The following is a 22126-nucleotide window of genomic DNA, read 5'->3' on the forward strand; positions in this document are numbered from 1 at the left end:
TTTAAGACCCCAGACACTATCTCTTTTGATAGCCGGGCACCATCAGCATTCTTCGCCACATTTGCTTATGCACAAGTTTGTCTTTGGCAATCGTATCATGGAGGTGTGCAGCCAATACTGTGATTTTTTTGTTCTTTGATGCCTGATAACTGATCCCTTCGGGTCCTCGTGATCGCACAGGCTGGTCTGCTCTTCCATGTGGGCTTTGTTGCTTCTGAGCTAGATGGCCGCTTGTTTATCTTCAAGTATTTAAGATCCCAGACACTATCTCTTTTGATAGCCGGGCACCATCAGCTTTCTTCACCACATTTACTTGTTCACCAGCTTTGGCTTCAGCAGTTGTGTCTGGAGGATGAGCATTGTAGAGTGCCAATTTAATAAAAGAAAGTATTCATGCATTGAGGGAGTGCTTGAGTTAAGGCCCAAGGTCCTGCCGCCACCTTAATATTAAACCTATAAATATAGACACATAGATCTATTTCCCCATCCATATATATATATATATATATATATATATATATATATATATATATATATATATATATATATATATTTGCATGCACATGTCTTTGTCTAGACCTCTATAAATGCACTTTGACTCCTAGCTCTTTCCTCCATCTCCCTTGACTTTCCTCCTGTCCCACTAACATGCTCCGTCCCCACCCGGGTTACAGCTATACCTCTTCTTTACGTAACCTTACCCTTGATCATTCCCTACCAGGCCTGCCACTTCCCCCTCACTACCATATTGAGTCCCATGTTGTTCCCTTGTCCCTGTGTTTGTTAACACCACTTCCTAACCCCCCGCACCTCCCCCTATCCCAAGTGCCCCCGGAACTGTCGGTCCTGTTGTTTTTCCTGCAGATAGTTCATCCAGCCTCTCTTATTTAGACAGACCTGTGGACACACTAACATGCACGAAAACAAGACAGAGGAAAACAAAGCAACAGTATACAACCAGACAACAAAACAACAAAAACAAACCACTGACAAAGAACAAAACAAAACACATCAAGAAAGAAGAGCTTGTAGTTAGTTCAAGGATTATTTGTTGGACCTTAGGAGTGTTTTCCAATCCACTCTGTTGAGGCACCACAACCTGGCCCCAAAGTCCACTTTCAGCATTCCCTGGGGACCTTGCCACTCCATTCCCTTGCTGTTCCACTGCACTCCACCACACTTTGCCTCGGTGTGGTGGAATCAGGTTAGGTGCAATTCGCACACTGTGTCTCCAGTGCTGTCCCCTGTATCACCCTTGGTCACTGAGGGGCATCATGTCTCACAGTGGGGCCAGCCATGTTGTTCTCTTTGTGGACTGGCTGCTCTGAGACTGGAACTCTTTAGGGGAGTAGAAAGCCTCATCTTTCTCCCTTGGAGTGGCTGGGGATTTCAAATTTGCCATTTCAGACATTGCATTTAGCAGCCCAACACATAACCCCTATACCCCACCATAGCTACAGAAAACAATAAAGAAACAAAATCCAACAACACTCATTGCCATTGGGTGCATAACAATCCTATTGAGAGAAAATACTGCGGCCTCCTGGGTTTCCAAGGCTATAACTCTTTGTAAAAATAAAATTGTGTTATGTTTTCAGTGAAAGTTTACATAACCGATTAGATTTTCATTTAACAAATTCTCTACTTGTTTAGTGACATTAGTTAATTTTTCAATAAAAAGGAAAGCAGAAAATTAAAAAAAGAACAAATGAAAAACGTGTTAAGAGTAAAGACAAATGATAAGATGTTAATTTTTAACCTAATCATATCTGCAACAATACACTTTCTGATGTACTGACGGTGAGCAGGGTTTAATCCCATCCCTGGTGAATGGTCCCAGGGGATTTAATGGAGGGTTATTCTCTGTGGAATCTCTGCCAATGCATTTTGAGTTTTTATACTCATCTAAGGCTATAACTCTTTATGGGAGAAGAAAGCCTCATCTTTCTCCAAAGGAGCGACTGGTGAATTCCAACTGCTGACCTTGCAGTTAATAGCCCAACACATAACCCATTATGCCACCAGAAGAGAGATTTGTATCTGGGTGCCTTCCAATGCAAGCACTACAATTATGCAAGGAGGATATTTTTTTCTGTACTGGAGCCAGGTCAAGTCAGAACCAGTGTGTCCATGGTTTGCAGCGAAGTCAGAGGAAGAAGAGGGTAGACTGTCTATAACTTCTCATAGCCCAGGGAAATGCTAGGCCTGGAAGGGGGCATGTGGCTCAACCATATTCAGAAAATCTGCACACTAACCTCCCCGGCTCAAATAATGACCAGCACCATGTCTCTGAATATCACCTGAAAGCAAAATAGTGAAAGCACCATTTCCATTTCATAATACTTTTATGAAAAGTAATGTTCAATTCAGTGATGTGAAGAAGCTGGGAAAATTATCTTTTCATTTCTTTCTTTTTCTTTCCCTCCCTTTCCCCTTCTTCTCCACAGAACTGAGAGGCAGAAGGAATAAAGGCAGCATGGCACCAGCTGGAGGACACCGTGGGGTCAGGGTCACCATTTAACTCATGCTTCTCCAGTTTGGAGGGGCAACTGGATGTCCTCATTTGTGAATTTGCTTATTAATCTTTTTGAGTTAACAAGGTCATGGTAAAAAATGATTGTTGGCGTTTTTGTTAGGAACCTTCTAGTCCAGTCCAACTCATAGTGACTCAATGCATCAGTGCCGAGCTCTCTAGACCAATGGTTCTCAACCTGTGGGACCCTTGCACAGGGTGACTGTAACAAAATTACAGTTATGAAGCAGCAATGAGAATATTTTTTATGGTTGTGGAGGTCACCACAACATGAGGAACTGTATGAAAGGGTTGTGGCATTAGGAAGTTTGAGAACCACTGCTCTAGGCTTTTCTATGCTGTAATCTTTACAAGAATGAGTTGCCTGGTTTTTCTTCCAAGAACAGAGCCACTGGTGGGTTCAAACCTTCAACCTTTTGGATAGCAGCTGAGCACTTAACCATTGTGCCTCCAGGGCTCTTTGATAAACTCTATTAGAGGGTCTTACCCATTGCAACCCCATGGATCCTTTTGGCATTTAGGAAAGGCTATGGAACACCTGCCCACTCCCCAGAATAATATTTCCAAATACCTCCAATGAAATACAGAATCACAAAGGCACAAATTGTATTGAAATGCAGTGATAAAAATAAAAGACATTGGATTTGTGGCAAATATACATGTTAATAAATACATTAAATATGATCTGATGGTGGGTCTAATAAACCAAACCCACACCATTGAGTTGATCCTGACTCACTGTGACCCTATATAAAATTCCTCAGGCTAAATCTTGACAGGAGCAGATCATCTCACCTTCCTCTCAGAGAACAACTGGTGCCTTTGAACTGCCAACCTTGAGGTTACCTGCCCAATGGCTCACCCACAGCGTCACCGTGAGTTCTAGATAGTGATGAGCATGAACTGTACTCAATGATGGCTGCAACGACTAGCATGGGGTGTGAAAGCATGTAGAATTTCTCTCAGTGGTAATCGCATGGCTATTCTGAACACAGCTGTGGACATGCTAAACTGCCCTACGAGCTTAGGGGAACTAACTCAACCAGGATTGTCCCTCATCCAATTTGACATTGCTCCCCAGCCTGCTGGGGCTCAGTGGTTCAGTGTTAGGGTCCCTTGTCTAGATACCAGGGCTGGCATGGAGAAAGTCATTCCTCTGCAGCCTTCTAGTGTGTGGGGGAAGATATTAGTGTTAAGCCTTGGCAGGAAATTGGTGGATTTTCCTGGCAGCCACATTCTTAATAACCATTTACTGGATACTTATTATATTCTGAGGGTAAATTGGTGGTTCCGTTGTAGAATTCTCCTTTTCTATGTGGGAGATCTGGGGTTGAGTCCAAGACAATGCAACTCATGCGCATCCAACACTCATTTGTCAGGGGGATGCTTGGTTATTGCTGTGGTACTGAACTGATTTCTGTGTTGCTATGATACTGAAATAGGGAAGCTTGGTTGGGTGCGGCTATGAGACTGAACCTGTTTCTGTGATGTGTCCAGACTAAGATGAGCGATGAAGAAGAGCCTGGTATTCTACTTCTGAAAACCAATTAACGAAAACCCCTGTGAATCACAATCTGATGCACAACCAAAGAGATGGTGCAGGACCAGGGAGAATATTGCCCATGGAGTCACTGGGAGCTGGTTGTCACAGTGAGTTGGACTGGAAGCTGACTCAACAGCAGCTAACAACCATTGTGTTCCAGGCACTCGATTTGCTTTAAAAATCTAGCTCAGCCTTCTGGTACAGGGAAGTGATTAATCATGCCTACTTTATAGCACACCGTGAACCCTGATCAATGTCAGGCCCTGCTTGTGTTTTGTCCCTCCTTTTCCACATTCACATCACTTCCATTCCCCTCTTCAGACTAGTACCCCCTGCTGGGTGCTTGGTGTGTGTGTGTCCTTATAGGCATACAGCCATGTGCACTAGACCATGCTGCTTGGTGAATGGGCTTTCAGCTTCCATGAATGGTACTGCAATATAAATCTCATTCAGTTTCTGACCTTTTCAACTCCTTGCAATGTCATTAAGAGTTATTGCCATGCTGCATATCAATTGCATGTGCTGCTGCGTGCCACTTGGTCATGAGCAATCATCATCTTTCTTTTGTTTCCTTCTTCAGTTGTCTGTTGATTGGCATCCAATTCGGCTCCAACTCTTCTCTACTGCAGGTATCAGCGTGGTGACCATTCTTGTAAAAATGCCCCTAGGGCCATGTGAATTGGATAAATAGCTTGGCCTATATACCCAGGAATTATGCGTTGGGCTGTTAACCCCAAGGTGAGCAGTTCCAACCCACCAGCTATTCCATGGAGCAAAGAGAGGCTGTCTGCTGTCGTAGGAATTTAGTTTTGTAAACCTAAAGCAGCAATTCTACTGTGCCTTGTAGGGTTGCTAATGAGGAAGAATCAACTGGGGTTTTGTTTGTTTTTCTACATCCAGGAGAGAGCTTTGATGGGGGAGATATTAAGTGCTTGGCTGCTAACCCAAAGGTCAGTAGTTTGAAGCCGTCTTCCACACACTGTGGGATAAAGGCATGGCTGTCTACTTCCCAATAGAAGCCTTGAAAACATCATGGGACCATTCAGCTTTGTTTGATAGGGTCATGAGGAATGAAAGTCAACTCAGTGACTGCGCTTCTTTGGTTGTACGCCCAGGAGGGGCTCACTAGGTCCTAGGGTCCATTCAATGGGCTTTCACTAAGCTCTGCCAGATTGCTGTGCAGCAAACCTGCATCATTAGCAGTGTTTCTCTGCTTTCCCCGGATCTCCAATGACACTTGGTATGTTTGTCTTTCTAACTGTTGCCCGTTTGATGGTTTTAAAAGGTCAAGCACAATAAACTCATCTATCCCAGGCACTTTATGGTTCTGTAGCAGATTCTTAGGGTTGCCATGCCACATTCCTTTGACCCATCTCTGACACCATCTCACTGCCTTCCAGTCAATACCGACTCATAGCGATCCTGTGGGGCAGTGTACAATTGCCCCCTGCGAGTTTCAAACACTACAACTCTTTATTGGAGTAGAAAACCCCATCTTTCTTCCTTGGAGCTAGTAGCTTTGAACTGCTGGCCTTGAAGTTAGCAAACCAACTTGTAACCACTGCACTTCCAGGGCTCCACCTGATATCAATCATAGCAGTGGCGAACGGCTCTATGTAAGTGCAGGCTCCTGCTGAAATGGTGTCTTATCACAACTGTGCAGCACGCAGCTCTCCATGTCCTTCTGCCTCGAAGCCTTTTCAAAGGCATGGAAAGCCAAACCCAGGAAGGTAGGAGAGGTCACCTTACTAGGAGGAATGCTCAACACCACTACAGGCGAAGAAGAGCCCAGCCTCCTGTTTCTGGTAGACAATTCTAGGACAGAACCCATGTTGCTCAGAAGTCCTGGGGGAATCAAGCCCATGTATCCTACATTAAAAGCCTCAACACCCCGTTCCCATTGTGATTGCTTCTCCTCCTAACTCAGTCTTGCGTCTGCTTTCCTATTCCCACTCCCTGCCATCAGATCTCAAATAGACTCCCTGCACCCAGGCCTGAGGAATAAGCTCGGCATGCAAGGGCACTCAATCCAAGACACACACATTACTCTGAATCTCCAAAACAACCCTGTGGGCTACGTGTGTAATCCCCAGTTCACAGATGAGAAATTGATTGAAAAACAGTGACACACCCAAGATCACACAGGCCAGGGTTCAAGTCTGTGTCTATCAGTTATTCTTTTATTCAAGTATGCCAGAGAAGACTGGGTCTTAACACTTGAGCAATCTTCTTGGAAGAATAAGGCAAACTACAGAAAACACAAAATGAATATCGCTTTTGTTCATTTATCCATTTGCAAAAGACATAATACCTATAGTGCTAAGAATAGTATTCAAAGTATCTATTACTACCCCCTCAAAGCTTACATACTAGTCACCAAACTCAAACAAATACAATGCTATCAAGTTGATTACAACTTATAGCAACCCCATATAGGGCTTCCAAGACTGTAAATCTTTACAGAAGCAGAGAGCTTCACTTTTCTCCCCCTGAGTGACTGGTGCATTTGAACTACTCACCTTGTGGTTAGCAGCCCATTGCTAAATGATTAGTTCCATAATCATTACGCTTACTTAACTCTACATTCTTTTAATTATTTCTCTATCAGTCCAAATTGCATCTGGCTACATGGGAAAAAACAAACCGACTCTAGTGGTCTAATCACAAAAGCTTCATTTTTCTTATATTAACACCAAAAATACCAAACCAGTTGCCACTGAATTGATTCTGATTTACAGTTACCCCATATGATTCAGGGTAGAACTGTGCCCCATGAGGTTTTCAAGGGCTGAATTTTTAAATGTAGATTGCCAGGTTTTTCTTCCAAGGCATCTTTGTCTTAGCAGTGAATTGTGTTAACCCTTTGCACCACACAGGGGTTTGTCTTATACAATAGTAAGTCTTGAAATAGGTAGCCTAGGTCTGGCGTATTTGCTCAGGGACTCATCTTGGATATAGGAGAATGCATCCTTTTTGGTCTGCCAAACTCATGTAACCTATGTGACTCTCCAATCTTTCAATATTCTGACTAGGGAGCATGACAGCAGAAGAGCCAAGGACAAAAATGAAATGGGTTATGCCAGACAAGTGTTTTGCCTTAAACAACAACAAAAACTTTCTTGGGAGTCCTACTCAGTATCTTTCACCTACACATATTTGGCCCAAACTGGGTCAAATGCTCATGCATAGCTGCAAGGGAGCCTAAGAGTGAGCGATTTAAGTAGGTACATTATCACCCTAAACAAAATTGAGCTTCTATTAGTAGTAAGAATGAGAAAAATGGATACTGTTTAGGCATATAGCAGGGTTGGGTAGAATTCTATTTTGTGTCTTAATTTACATTTTGAATGAACTCAGAAAAAGTCATAGAGAGTAGAACAAAGGGATGGATGTGCATCCAACCACCTCAACTACTCATTTCTTTTCATGCTCTCCCTCTAGCTTCCCTGAATAGTTCTTGGTTACACATTGGGCTGGTAATTGCACGGTCGGTATTTTGAAATCACCGGCTGCTCTTCGGGAGAAAGATGGGACTCTACTCTGTAAAGAGGTACAGTCTCAGAACCTCACAGGTACAATTTTACCCATGTCCTGTAGGGTCGATATGAGTTAGCATTGATTCAATGGCAGTGAGCTTGGTTTGGATAGATCTGTGGAACCTTAGGATGGAATAGTTTGAATACACAGAAAAAAATTCAGTGTTATCATAACCCTCTAAATAATTACCCTCTAAAGCCACAAAGATCAACTGTGTCCAGCATGGTGACAGTTTAGCATATGCCATGGGGACATTGCTCATATCCCAGTGTTGTTAATCAACAAAAACTCACGCACTGCCACTTATAGTGACCCTATGCACAATAGAACAAAAGCCTTTCTAGTCCTGTGACATCCTCACAATGGTCATATTTTAGCCTATTGTTACAGCCACTGTGTTGATCCATCTCATTCAGGGTTTACCTGTTTTTTGATGATGCTCTACCAAGTATTTTGTCCTTTTCTAGGGACTAATTTCTCCTGATACCATGTTCAATGTATATGAAATGGAGTTTTACCATCCTCAGTTCTAAAATACATTCTGGCTGTACTTCTTCCGGGACAGACCTCTTTGTTCTGCTGGGCATTCATGGTATATTCAATATTATTTGCAACATCATATTTTAAAGGCATCATATTTTCTTCAGTCTTCCTTATTTATGGTCCATCTTTCACATGCATATGTCACACATTACCATCAAGTCTATTCTTATTCATAGTGACCATATAGGGTTTTCAAGGCTGTAAATCTTTACAGGGTCAAATAGCTTCCTCTTTCTTCTGTGGAGCAGCAAGTGGGTTGAACCACCAACCTTGCTGTTAGTCATTCAACCCATACCAGACACTGAAATTAAGACTCCTTTCACATGCATCTAAGGTGATTAAAAATATCAAGGCTAAAAGCAGGCATAACTTGCTAATCCCCAGAGTAAAACATTTGCTCTTTCACATTTTAAAGAGGTCTTTTACAACAGATTTTTCCAATGAAATACGTTGATTTATTGACTGCTGCTTCTGTGAGTATTGATTGTGGGTCCAAGTAAAATAGAGTTTAGCTACATTTCTCTATTTGTAATGATGTTGTGGGTTTATATTTGTCAAGTTGAGAAGACATTTGTATTCTTAGTGTTGAAGACTAATTTATACTGAAGGTGTACTATATGAGCTTTATCAGTAAGTACTTCAAGGCCTATTGACTTTCAGCCAGCAAGATTGGGTCATCTGCATAACACAGGTTGTTAATGATTCTTCCTCCAATCCAGATGCCTCAACTTCTTCATACAGAGCAGCTTCTCAGATTATTTGAATAAGTACAGTGTGATAGATAGGTAGGTTTATAGTGCCAACGTGGCCAATAAGAACATGTGGGATTAATAAGTTCGCAGTTTGATTCGTGGGCAAAGAGATAAATGGCTCAGCAAGCCACACCTATCTCTCAGTTGCTCTCTGGTGATCAGACCAGTGTGTGGCTGCCTTACCTAGTTCTGCAGTTTGCTGCCTGGCTGTACTGCCATATTTACTGTTGCATGGAAGTGAGTTAAACTGAGTCCTCTGTACTGCTATGTGGACTAATTAGCTGTTATATTCCTTCGTGTTCTATCTATCTATCAAATCATAAATGTCCTGGTTTTGTTTCTCTAGAGAACCCTGTCTAACACATATGGTGAAAGGATATAACCACAACACACCCTCTCCTGATTTTAAACCACGCACTATCCCCTTGTTCTATTCGAACCACTTCCTGTTGGTTTATGTACAGGTACCACAGGAGCACAATTAAATGTACGGGAATTCCAATTGTTCTCATATGTATTCATATGCTACCCAAAGTTTGTTATGATACACAGTAAAATCCTCTGCATAGTCAATAGTACATAAGTAAGCATTTTCCTTGTATCCTCTGTTTTCAGCCAAGGTCCATCTGAAACCAGCATTGATATACCTTGCCTCATGCCCTCTTTTAATACAGCCTGGATTTCTGGCAGCTTCCTGTTGACATATTGCTATAACTACTTTTAAAGGTATCGTCAATAAAATTGTACTTGCATGTCATATTAATGTTATTTTAAATTAATTTGCAGATTTTGTTGCGTCATATTTCTTTAGAATGGACACAAATATTAATCACTTCCAGTTGGTTGGCCAGATAGCTATCTTCCAAATTTCTTGACATGGACTATCACTGCATGAGCGTGTTGAAATATTTCCATTCCTATCCCTTCCTTGCTTTTCACTAATGCTTACATGGCAGCTTCAACTTCCTCTTGGCCTTTTGAACTAGTAGAACCTCAACTAATTCTTGGGAACAGAAACTCTGTACACTCCTTCCATATTCTTTGGATTCTCCCTGCATCATTCAATAGTTTGATAAATAATCCTTGAACATTTTAATCCAAGGCTTGGATTTTTTCTTCTGTTCTTTCAATTTATGATATGCTGACTGTACTCATTCCTTTTGCTTTCCCAATTCCAGGTCTTTACACGTTACAATATAATTCTTTACTTTATCTTCTCAAGCTGGCCTTTCAAATTTTTCTGTTCAACTCTTTTATTTCATCATTTCTTCCATTTGCTTTAGCTGCTTTAGGTTCAAGAGCAAGTTTCACAGTCTCCTCTGATATCCACTGTAGTATTTTCTTTCTTTCCTGTATTATTAATGATCTTTTTGAGGAGCCCCCAATAAAATGATTTATGATAAATAAATAAATAGCCACAGGTGACATGACAAAAAAAAAAGATTGATGACCTTGATGCTATTTCACAAGTCTTCTGGTAGCTGATCATTAATGTTCAATATGTCCGAACCATTCTTGAGATAGGCTCTAAATTCAGGTGAGATATTGTGATAGTAAGGTTTGGTGTCAATTTAGCTTGACCAGGATCTTCAGAAGGTGCAGGTCACAGTCTCTTTGGGGGTGTGACCTATTTCATAGCTATAAGTAGACTGTGGAGAATGGGCTCACTCTTTTTCTTCCTGATGAAAAGACCCTGGACCCTACATCTGGCTTCTTGGGATGGCAATCACCATGAGACCTGCTGACCCTAAGAGCTGTCTGTGGCCTGCCAAATGCCTGTTGACTTTGGATTCTCCCAACTCTGCCTCCACCAACCTGTGGTTTTCCTGTTTCTTGGGCTATTCCTCCAACAGCTTCATGAGTCTGGAAGGGCCTCTAGTTTGCATCTGATTTATGGGCTGGAGTTGGACTGGGGTTTCTTGTTGTGTGGACTTCTTAATGTAAAATTCTTTATTGATATGAATTTCCTTCTTCTACATGTATCAGTATCACTGGTTTGTTTCTCTAGAAACCCCAGCCAACCAAAGATATAATATAGGCTGTATTTGGCCTCTTTTGCGTTCTTATTTTAATTTTCTTCAGGTTTGACTTGAACTTGCATATTAGTAATTGATAGTCTGTTACATAGTTGGCCCCCGGTCTTGTTTTGTCTCAATGATATTGAGCTTCTCTATCATGTCTTCCCACAGATTTAATCAATTCCATTCCTGTGTATTCCACATGTATATATGCCGCTCCTGTTGTTGAATAAAGGTGTTTGCAATGAGGAAGTTATTGCTCTTGCAGAATTCTTTCATGCAGTCTTCAGCTTCTTTTCGATCCCCAAAGCCATAGTTTCTAATTACTCTTCCTTCCTTTTTGTTTCCATGTGTGCATTCCAATTGTCAGCAATTATTAATGCATTTTCAGTACTTGTGTGATCAATTTCAGACTGAAGAAGTTGGTACAATTCTTCATTGGCTTTAGTGGATTGTGAGAAAATTTGAATAATGGTTCTATTAACCGGCCTTCCTTGTGTATGAAGATAGATATTATTCTGTCTCAGGCAGCATTGCACTTCAAGATAGATCTAGAAATGCTCTTTTTGAGGATGAAAGAGACATTCTTTTGAATTTGTCATTGTCAGCGTAGTCATTCTTATCATTTTAAGATTCAAAGGGACTATTTCAACTCACCAATGCCTAGGATATTGATCTTTATAGGTCAGATTCCGTTTTTTATGATTTCCAATTTTCCTAGATTCTTATTTTGCACATTTCATGTTCTGATTATTAATGAATGGTTGCAATGATTTTTCTCATTTTGAATTATAATCTATTAGCAAATGAAGGTGCCAGAAGAAACTTTAGTACACTTTGTTGCTAGATGCCTTCAAGTCAGTTCTGTCTCATAATAATGCCTACACAACAGAATGAAACATTGCCTGGTCCTGCCCCATACTCAAAAATTTTGTTATGTTTGAGTCCATTGTTGTAGGAATTGTCTCGATCCATTTGATCGGGTGTCTTCCTCTTTTTGCAACCCCTCCACTGTAATGTGTATGATGTCCTCCAGGGACTGGTCTGTCCTAATAACATCTGCAAAGTACATGAGATGAATTCTCGCCATCCTATCTGCCAAGGAACATTTAGCTGCACTTCTTCTCAGACAGATTTGTTTGTTCTTCTCTCCACCCATGGTACTTTCAGTATTTTTTTTGTCAGTACCTTAATTCAAATGCACCAGTTCTCCTTCAGTCGTTCTCATTCAATGTTCAAATTTCACATGCATAAGGTGTGGTGGAAAATGCCATGCCTTGGGCCAGACGCAACTTAATCCTAAGTGAAATTCTTGATCTTCAGTACTTTAAAGTGGTTATGTGCAGTAGATTTGCCTAATGCAATATGGTATTTGGTTTCTTGATTGTTGTTTCCATGAGCATTAGTTGTGAATCTAAGCAACACAAAATCCTTGATAACTTCAATATTTTCTCCATTTATTATGATGTTATCTCCAGCTCCTGTTGTGAGGTTTTGAGTTATCATTAAGGTGGACTCTACTTTGAGGAAGCTCTCTTTCTCGGTGATATTTTGATTGTTTTGCAATCTGAGGGGCTCATTTTCTGGCATTATGTCAGACAATATTTTACTGCTATGCAGAAAGTTTTCAATGGTGAACCCCTCAGAAGTGGACTGATTGTTTTGTCGTCCTGTCAGTTCTTAGTCTGGAAGCTGTGTTGAAATCTGTTCACCGTGGGTGATCCTGCCTGGTATTTGAAGTACTAGTGGACTAACTCCCAGCATCACCGCAAAGCACAAGCTACCACAGTGCAGCAAATTGACAGATGGGGCGCGGGAGGGGAGTTGTCATTGTTAGACACTGTTAATTTGGCTCTAACTCATAGCACCCACAGCCTGTTTCCTCACAGTTAATGTTGGAGACCATTTTTGCAGCCAGTATGCCAATTCATCCCATTGAGGACCTTCTTCTTTTTTTCACCACTCCACTTTACCAAGTATGATACCCTTCTCTAGGGACTATGCTCAGCTGTTAACATGTCCAAAGTATGTGATATGAAGTCTTGCCATTCTCACGTCTAGGAAGCATTCTGGCTCTACTTCCGCCAAGAAAGATTTGTTCCTTCTTCTGAAAGTCCATGGAATATTCAATATTCTTCACCAGCATCATAATTCAAAGACATCAACTTTTATTTTATATTTCATAATTATTGTCCATTTTCAAGTACATATGAAGTGATTGAAAATGCCATAGTATGATAGTTATATAATTTTATGTCAGTTTGAAGATATGTAAAAGTGTAAGGTTGGTATCCAATCTGTCAATCACACCATAGCCTGATGGTGCCTCTTTGTGGCCATGGCCTTCTCTTAAGGAGGGCCCTGGGAACCTCCCCTTCTTTTTGCATTCACCTGACTGCTTCCTGCCCACGTTGAGAGCTGCCAGAGTCTTGCCATGCTTCCATCGACCTTGGGTCCACACGACATTGCAATCACTGGCCTTTGACATCCCTGCATTCTGCATCATTGCATGTAACTGTGTAAGTTGGAAAGGAACTTATGGGCTAGTGTTGGACTTATGGACTTGAGTTGGACTGGCCTGGGATATTTCCTTGAAATAGAAATACTATAATGACTTCTTGATTGAAAACTATTTATTGCACATATATGAGTGTCACTTGATTTGTGTCTCTAGTCAGCCTGGCTTACATCCAGTTCACTGCCATCAAGTTGATTCCAACCCTTAGCAACTCTATAGGACAGGGGAGAGATATCCCTGTGGGTTTCCAATACTGGAACTTTGTATGGGAGCAGAACTGCTGATCTTGTGTTGAGCAACCCAACTGGGTTGGTTCTGACGCATTATGTTTGTAACCACTATACCACTAGGGCTCAGCTGTGCCTTATTCCTCAAAGTGACATCTTTTAACACTGGAAATTGGTCTTCAGCAAGATCTACCAGTGTACTCGGTCATATGACTTATTTTCTTTTTACACTGTTTTGATTGTGATGTGAGGGAAAATCTACAGAGTATATTGATTTTCCTTACAATTCATGCAATGGTTTATGATATTGATTGCAATACCTACAATGCAATACTACTTTTTCTATTCCCTCCCTTTTTTTGCCGTTTCCATTGGTCTTTCGTTCCCATTCCTTCCTGCCTTCTGAGTAACTCCCTGACAAATGCTGGGCTCTGAATTGTACATCGTTGACAGTATAGGTCTCCTATTTGGGGGCTGAAAGTTGAGCCATGGAGGTGAGGTCAGGTGTCAAATGGGAATTCCACTAGTGCCTATCATATCCTAAGGTTAGTCTTCCTATTTTGAGTTCTACATTTTCCCCCAGTTGATCCAGGGCCTACTACTGTGAGCACTTTCAGAGCAATCTGCAGTGAGAACCCTATGCTATCTTGGTCTTCTGGACTCAGCGCTGTGGAGCCTGGGCTTCATGTGGTCAGTGAATCCCTTTCATCTTCTTTTGATGCTATCTGTGTAATTCTGTATTTTGAATCTCTTCAATTTTTTCAGCTAGTGAAATGCACATGCTTTTCATTTTTGCTGTCCTAATTCCAGGTCTTTGCACCTTTTAATATAATTCTTTATTCCATCTTTTTGAATTCCCCTTTGAAATTTTATGTTCAGCTTCTTTATTCAGCGTCTTTACTTCATCAATTATTTCTATATTTCTCTCTCTCTTTTTCGTACTTCATCATTTCTTTCATTGGCTTCAGCTACTCCACATTCAAGGTGACATCCGTTTTGTCTTTTCTTTAGTTTCTATCTTTTTAATTATCTTTGAATTTCTTTATTTATGATGTTCTTGATATTATTGCAGAACTCGTATCATCTCAGGTGATTTGTGTTCAATGTGTCAACTTTCTTCTTGAAGTATTCTCTAATTTAGATGAGATATACTCAAATTCATACTTTGACTCTTGGGGACTTGTTTTAATTTTGTTGGAATTCGAGTTGAATTTGCCATTGATGGTTTGTTCCACAGTTCGTCTCCAGTCTCGTGACTGATGATATTGAACTTCTTTATACCGTAAATACTTGAGTATAAGCCGACGTTTTTTCAGCACATTTTTTATGCTGAAAAAGCACCCCAGCTTTGGGGGGTAAAATTAGTTGCCTTGGGTTATACTCGAGTATGTATAGTAGTTTATTTCAACAGATATAGTTGATTTAATTCCTGTGTATTTCTATCCAATATACATGATCCATGTCTATGGTTACTGTTTACATCCCTGAAAAATAAATCTTCAATCAATAAGCCATCCTTATTGGAAAATTCTATCATGAGATCTCCCATGTGGCTTCCATCCCCATGGCCATATTTTCTAACTAGTGATCCTCCTCCTTAGTTTCCAAATTTTGCATTCAAGTCATCAGTAATCTTGATTGCATGTTTCATCAATTTCAGACTGAAAAGGTTGGTAAAAATCCTCAATGGCTTTATTGTTACCATTAGTGGTTGGTGTGTAAATTTGAATAATAACTTTATTAATTATTCATCCTTGTAGGTGTAATATATCCTACACCTAACAATGGTGAACATTGGAATCGATGTTGAAACATTCTCTTTTTTAACATGAAAGTCATCCATTCCTTTCAAATTTGTTACTCTGGTATGTAAACCATATTATTGTGACATTCAAAATGGCCAATACCAGTCTATTTCAGTTCAATAACACCTAGAGTGTTTGATCTTTATGTGTTCCATTTTTTCATGGCTTCCAATTTTTCTAGATCCATATTTCATGCATCCCATCTTCTTGTTAGTGGTTATTGCAGTACTGCTGTTTCTTCTCATTTTGAGTCATTGCCACATCAACAAATATAGGTCCTGAAAACTTTATATCACTAAGGTCAACTCTACTTTGAGGAGACAGCTCTTCCCCAATTATATTTTGAGTGTCTTCCAACTTGAGGGGTTCATCATCCTGCACTATATGAAACAATATTCCACTGCTATCAATGTGCTCCACAAACACCACTATTTTTTTCAGATGTAGATTGGCAGGTTATTCTTTCTAGTCTATTTAGCTTGTAAGCTTTTCTGAAAATTTTCCACCACGGGTAACTATGCTTGTGTTTGAAATACCAGTGGTATATCTCACAGGATCATGATGACTTTCAAGTTATGATAGTTCAAGAACCTGACATGTCTGACAACTTGGCATGCTAGCCTAATTCCGAATGGCCAGCACATCTCTCTTCTTGCTTTCTCTAGTTTCTGTAGACCACTGTACCTGAGCATGCATGGCTTAGGAGGTTGTGGAGTTAATTCTTGCTTCCTGGAGTAACCCTTAACCAATGACCCATAGGAGTTGTTGGACAAATAGCCACACTCCCTCACATTCTGGGCAGAATAACTAGTGGATTTTCTACAGTGTCTCCAGTAAGATTAACCTCCAGTTGCTCACAATTTTAAATTGTTTGATAATGTACTTTTCATTGGCTGCCTTCTTTCCCTTTTCTATTTCCCATTTCCTTATTGATATCTCCCCAGAAAATGGCTTAATTAAAACCTTTGTCTCAGGATCTAATCCTATGGGGAACCCAAACTCAATCACACAAGACATTTGTCAAATCATGGACTTAGTGGTTATATCTATTATATGTGTAGGTCATGGAAGAGGAGAATTCATACCATCACTTTGAATAGTCATTCGGAGTGCCAACTGGGTCCCCAGCATAGATCCTGGACATCAAAACTCACTGTTTCCTGTATCATAACACTTCCTTTTAGACTTCAGTCATTCAAAAAACTCAACAAATAGCTTGCTGTCTCACTTCAAATTTTGTAGTGTGCAAATATGGCTATGTTTTCATTGTGTGTTTAGCCCTGGACAAATCAGCTTTGACCAGGAAGGTGAAGTCATGTGGAAAAACAAACCAAAAACACTAGCAGCTGTGTGTTGTGGAAGAAAACCCTGTGGATGAAGTGCAATTTTTAGGGAACAGAGACCAGTAAGATAAACCAATAAGTGTCCACTGTTCTGATGTTAAGGAGAACCCTGGTGAGGCAGTAATTAAGCACTTAAGGGCTAATCAATCAGCAGTTCAAACCCACCATCTTCCCCAAGGAAGAGTTACGATGTGGCAGTCTGACCCCCTTAAGATTTACATTTATTACCACTACCAACTGATCTGAGAGGGATAGCATTAGGGGATCCTGGATCGCATTCTTAACCAGCTCTAATGGCAGAGTGGACTCCTCATTGATCTCCTAACCACAAAGAAAGTGGTTCTAACCTATCAGTTGGTCCATGTGAGAAATATGAGTTTGTCTGCTCTGGTAAAGATTTAAGCCTTGGAAAATGAAAGGGTGAAGTTCTATTCTATCTTGTAGGGTCTCTATGAGTCAGCTTCAACACAATGATAATGAGTTTGCTTTGGAATTTTGGGATAGAATAGGAGAAATATGTGCAACAAAGTTTAAACTTATTTTAAAAGTTCAGGGGTATTGCTCAGAGAGAGATTCTTGGAACCCACAAGACTGTTGTCCTTAGGCACCTTCAGATCTGGAACTGAACTCACTCCCTTGGCTCAATCTTCAGCCAAACAATAGGTAGATCTATAAGGTAAAAAGTAACACTAATCAACTATTTGAATCAAAAGGATATAATTTATTCAAAGATAATGTTCAGAAGGGTCAGGAAAGAAGGTGGAATGGAAACAGGAAATACAAGGAGGAAGTGCGATAAGTGATATTACGTTGAGCAGATTGCAGTCAATATCATGAAGCAAAATATGTGTGAACTGTCAAATGGAAAACGGATGTATTCTGTAAACCTTCACCCAACTCACAATAAAGAGATTTTTTTTCAGCCTTGGAAACCTATGAGGCAATACTATTCTGTCCTATAGGGTACCCATGAGTTGAAATCAACTCAGTGGCAATGGGATATTGATGCTGATGCTTTCTGCCGATTCTAAAAAATAGGGTTATTAGCATATTGTGGAAATAGCATGAATGAGACTATGTAAATGGGGTTGGTTACAGATAAATTCTTGTAAATGTTAAAGGATAAGTGATTGAGGATGGACTTACCCAAAAAGAGAAAATTATTGCAAGATTTTGTTCCAGGGATAAAATAAAAATAGGTTTCCTGTGGGTAAGACTTAAGCCTATAGATATGGAATTTAAGGAACTGGTATTCCATGATGGTCACCTTCCCGACACAATCACTCAAGACAAAAAGTGGGTGTATAAACAAATGAGGTGAAGAAAGCTTATGGAGCCTAGCTATCAAAAGATAAAGAGTCTAGGGTTTTAAAGACTAGAAGGTTCACAAGTGGCCATCTAACTCAGAAGCAATAAAGTGCACATGAAAGAAGCACACCAGCCTGTGTGATCACAAGATGTAGAAGGGATCAGGGATCAGGCATCAAAGAACAAAAAAATCATATCATTGTGAATGAGGGGGCGTACAGTTAGGGGATCCAAGATCTATCTGTAGGCAACTGGACAACCCCTTACAGAAGGGTCGCTGGGAGGAGATGAGCCAGTCAGGATGCAGTGTAGCAACGATGAAACATATAACTTTCCTCTCATTCCTAAATGCTACCACGCCCACTATCATGATCCCAATTCTACCTTACAAACCTGGCTCGAGCAGAGAATATACACTGGTCCATATAGGAACTGGAAACACAGGGAAACCAGGACAGATGACCCCTTCAGGACCAGTGCTGAGAGTAGCAATAACAGGAGGATGGAGGAAAGGTGGGGTAGAAAGAGGGATCTGATTACAAGGATCTACATATAACCTCCTCCATGAGGGAGGGACAACAAAAAAGTGGGTGAAGGTAGATGTCAGACAGTGTAAGATAGGACAGAATAATAATTTATAAATTATCAAGGGTCCATGAGGGGGAAGGGGGAAGGAGGGGAAATGAGGAGCTAATACCAAGGGCTCAAGTAGAAAGCAAATGTTTTGAGAATGATGATGGCAACAAATGTACACAGTGGATGTATGTATAGATTGTGATAAGAGTTGTAGGAGCCCCCAATAAAATGATTCTTTTTAAAAACCTCAAAGAGCAAAACACACCATGGTTTATTGTACATCAATGATACTTCAATAAAATTACATAAAAGAGGGGAAAAAGAAAGGGAATTTAAGGTAAAGAAAGTATTCCCTTTGAGGACCATATTGCAAATGTATATTTAGGCAGGCAATTAGATAAAGACATTTTAAGTCTGGGCTTCTAAACCTGCCATCTGTCTGTTAGGAAAAGTATAATTAGCAACTAGAATCTCTCATACAAAATCAACTCAATATGGTCTTTCTGGTCTGACCTCCGTGGTGTTCTACTCTGCTTTGATGGAGCTCACCATATCATGACTCTATAACAAGATTGAGGAGTTATTTGCATTCTTATGTGGAAGGTAAATCTGTTTGGCCATTCTGTTAGACTAGTTCATTTTCTTTCCTACCATCCCATCTGCCATTTTAATTCAAAACAAGGAGAAAAGCATGTATGTGCCTTTTGAGGAAGGAGAAGATTTTGGTGTGGAAGAAATTCTCTTCTAGACTGTAAGGTAAGTATTTACCCCCTCTAGCCCTGTTGGAGGAGGGGAAAAGGAAGAGAGACAAGGCAAAGAGAACAACATAGTTAGTTGCATGCCTCCTTACTTGACCTGGGGATTGAGGGGAATATCAGTGACTATGGACCTGTTGTGCTCCCCATTTGGAAGCATGAAGAATAGAGGCTGCCAGGCAGAGCAGCCCTCTGGGAAGTCACTGAAGACAAACATATAGAGAGTGCCATCAAGTCTACTGTGATCCATGGAGACCTTATATGAAATGGAATGGAGTGCTGTCTGATCTTGCACCATTGTCACACATTCCTGAATGTTGAAGTCCATTGTTGCAGCGATTCGGTCAATCTGCCTCAATAAGGATCTTCCATGTCCCTCTATTTCATCAAATATGATGTCTTCCTCTAGCAATTGTCCACTGATAGTGTGTCCAAAACACATTAGTCAGTCAGTATTCTCTTGTGATCCATAAGGTTTTCTTTCAGTAATTTTTGGAAGTGGACTAGCAGGCCCCTCTTCCTTGTCTGTCTTTGTCTAGAAGCTTCACTGAAACCTGTCCACCATGGGCAATCCTGCTGGTATTTGAAATTCTGGGAACAGAGCTTCCAGCATCATAACATTACACAAACCATTATAGTACAACCAACTGACAGATGAGTGGAGGATATCTATCTATCTATCTATCTATCTATCTATCTATCTATCTATCAATCTATATATATATATATATATGGAGAGAGAGAAAAAACTGGCAATGCAGTCTGATTAGGCAATATTCTGATGATCTGCTGCTAACAGAAAGTATCCCCACAAATAACATCTTAAAGTAATGATAATATCAATTTTGCTCACAAATCTGCAATCTGGGTAGAGCTCAGTGAGGACACTAGTTTTGGCTTCATCAAGCATTAGCTGGGGTAGCTCAAAGGACAGAGGCTGCAGCTCTCTTAAGACTCACTCCCTCACACGACTGATACTTCTATTGGTTGGAGCTCAAGAAGAACCCTATATGTGACATTTTCATTTGGCTTGGTCTTCCTTGCAACATCCTGACAGGGTCCCAATGGTGAACAACCCAATACGACCAGGTGGAAGTCACAGAGCAACACTTCTGCCATAGTCAAAGGCCTGCCAAGATGCAAGGAAGAGGGAAAGCAGGCCCTGTTTCTGGAAAAAATGAACACAAACTCATCTTGTAACAAGAGAATGTGCGATGTGCAACATTAGGACAGTCATCTTTGAAGGACACAACCTGCCATGAGCCAAGATACAGAGACAGATTTCTACGAAAGCGAAAGGGCAGGACTTAGACTTAAAGATAAAGCCACAGACTTCATAGGACAAGAGCAATAGGGAGACAAGCAAAGGAAAGCTCTAGGACGCAAGCCTAACATGGCTAAAGATAGGGACAATGTCAGGACTGAACTGGAAGCAAGCAGACACCTGTGCAAGGCAGAACCCGTGAAGTTGTGAGTGCCTTCAAAGCTAAGTCAAAGTACCTTGGGGCGTGAGAAGGGAAGGAGCAGGAGAAGGAATTAATGGGTAGGTTTATGGAATTTGTAAGTCTGGAGGCAGAGCATCAGGAATAGCTGAGTTCTGGCACTCAGTTGATACCATCAGAGTTTGAACCTTTTCCTTTCAGAACTGTTTCCTTTTGAGTTTCACGTAGGCTTCCTGATGACAGCTGTAGTTTTATCTAGAAGCTCAGGAATTCTATTAGAGAGAGGCTCATTCCCTTTCTAATCATTGGTGGTACTATCAGGTAAGCATTGGATTGCTAACTGCAAGGTTGGCAGTGCTACCCTACCAGCTACCTCATAGGGAAAAAGATGGAACTTTCTGCTCACATAAATATTTACAGTCTGAGAAACCCCACAGGGACCTTCTATGATTCAAAATGGACTCATTGGCAATGGGGAAATTGTTTCTGGGGCATTTTTTAGGGTTAGATATCATTAACCTAGCATGAGTCTCATACTGAGTCTGACCCAGTCCCTTTGGACAGAGGAAAGTCATGCTCTGACTAGCCAGGCATGGAGCTGGCAGATTGGGTCAATGCCAGCAGAAGCATGGAGATGGAGCATGGTGGAAGAGTGATCCCAAAGATACAAGCCATGTGCTGTGAGTGGAAGAAGGGCAAATGAATGCTGCATTAATTAACCAGTCATTGACAAAATGAGGTTGCATAACAAATGGCTCCAAAACCCAGCAGTTCAACAAACAGCCCAACCCCTTCCCTCCCACACACACAGTTCTTAAAAATCAGGATCAGGGAGATTAACTGGAACTTTGAACTTGGCACTTCAGGGCTTGGAAGAGGTGACAGTGCATGTAAAGGCCTTGGGGCAGGAGAGATCTTGGTGTGACTGAAAGCCCAGAAGAAGACTAATTTGGGGGAGGTGAGATCATAGGAATGGAGTTTTCAGTGAGCATTTCCTTGAGAGCCTTCAAGCAAAAGCGATTTTTCTATATTCATGTTTTAGAAGTAGATCTCCACCCATTGGGTAAAGCTTTGGATATTGGATTGGTGTCGGTATGCAGGGAAAAAATAAATGGGCTTGTTATGGATTAGGAGCCTGTGGTAGTCACCTAATCTTGTGTCAAGTTAAGGATTAGGAGTGTAGGCGTGGAGTCTAGCCTGCCAATCTGGAGATAGTGAGATTTTTA

The sequence above is a fragment of the Tenrec ecaudatus genome, chromosome 12 (assembly GCF_050624435.1).
Source record: "Tenrec ecaudatus isolate mTenEca1 chromosome 12, mTenEca1.hap1, whole genome shotgun sequence".
Taxonomy (NCBI): Eukaryota; Metazoa; Chordata; class Mammalia; order Afrosoricida; family Tenrecidae; genus Tenrec; species Tenrec ecaudatus.